This window comes from Octopus sinensis, linkage group LG9 (genome assembly GCF_006345805.1).
Source record: "Octopus sinensis linkage group LG9, ASM634580v1, whole genome shotgun sequence".
Classification (NCBI taxonomy): Eukaryota; Metazoa; Mollusca; class Cephalopoda; order Octopoda; family Octopodidae; genus Octopus; species Octopus sinensis.
In genome coordinates this window covers 76,395,330-76,397,028 of record NC_043005.1, presented here as the reverse complement: position 1 = coordinate 76,397,028, position 1,699 = coordinate 76,395,330, and positions in this window count along the sequence as shown.

Sequence of the window (1,699 nt, the reverse complement as noted above, 5' to 3'; positions counted from 1 at the left end):
ATAATGGTTGATTAATTAGACTTTCCCTTCCTACCTTCATCATAAAATATGTAAAATTGTGCCTATGCTAGAAATTATGAGGGGCGAGGAAAGTCAATACCATCGATCCCGGTTCTTGACTGGTACTTAATTTTATCTACCCAGTGGATTAAACGTTGAAGCTGACTTCGGCAGGATTTGAACTCAAAGCGTAAACAGTCGCAATAAATGTCGCCAAGCATTTTTTCAAGGTTCTCAAGATTTGCCATTTCGCTGCCTTAAAAATCCTAATTGATATGATTTCTACCATTGGAACAAGGTCTGAAAATTTGGGTGAAGGGGCTAGACAATTATAACATGTCCAGTACTCAAATGGTACTTATTTCATTCACCCCACCCCTAATAGGAAAAAGTCAACGCCGGGAGAGTTCAAACTCAGAAGGTAAGGACGGAAGAAATGCCGCTAACGATTCTCCAAGCTAGCCACATTAAAGAAGTCGTAATTAATATGAGCCAACGAGGGTGTCTCTATACAGTCACATTATTTTCTAGAAATAGTAGCAAAATGACCCATAAACTCGGTCAGCTGTCTTGAAAAAAGAACAAGAAATTGCAGATAGTTTTAAATAAGCTACATTTGAGAAGATAGAAAAGTCACGGTTAGAGATCACCTTTTATTACATGACTATAAAAATTGTGATTAATATAGCAGTAGGTAATAAAGCAGCGATCTGGCAGAATTATTAGCACGCCGGACAAAATGCTTAGCGATATTTCCTCCGCCTTTGTACGTTCTAAGGTCTACTTTGCTTTCAGTCTTTCGGAGTCGATAAAATAAGTACTAGTTGAATACTGAATCAATGTTACCGACATATCCCCTCCCCACCCCCACACCCCAAAAATTGCTGTCCTTGTACCAAAATTTGAAGCCAGTATAAAAGAAAGTAATGCGTTTCAGAAAAACAAAGCAGAACGATGAATGAAAGACACTTTTGCCGACTTTCCAGAGGCTTAGTTCCGTGGTTTAAAGTTTTGCCTCGCAACTACAGGATTTCGGATTCAATCTTATTGCATACCAACTAAGTGAGATAGCATCCGTAAATGTATTTCAACATTTCTGCAGATGGACAAAAACCCTACATTGAAATTTTGCAAACAGAAAATATGTGGGAAACCACCAATAGAGTACATCTTGTGGCTGTTTGATGTAATCCATAGCCTAGTTTAAAATAATATGATTCGGAGTCCTTGATCGTTTTCATAAAATACGAGCGAGTGCTGAAAAGTTCCTGGCTTTAGGTAAATGGAAATGCAGGAGGATCAGTTATGATTTGATCCAACATATTACCTTCAGATTACTTATATTTGATTTAACATATTACACATATTGCAGTGATCCTTCAGTTTTTTCTAAATCCTGTAAAAGAACTCAGAAGCTTGGACCTCCAACAATGTGTTTCGCGACTCCTTTAAAGCTAGGAAATTTTCAGCACCTCCTCGTACACTGTCTTGCAGAGCATTCGGTTTAGGGTATCTGGCTTGAGAAGTACTTCCTTTTTTCCCACTATTTTAAGAGGCCCCGAATCGGGTTTTCGACGCTGCCTTTGCTCATATTTTGAAGTCATGAAATAAATTCGAAAAAACTACGTTCTACTGAAGAGAAGGGTCAGCTAAGTTAACTGTACTTTGTTCACAGTTGTGTGGCTTCCTACCAAATTTA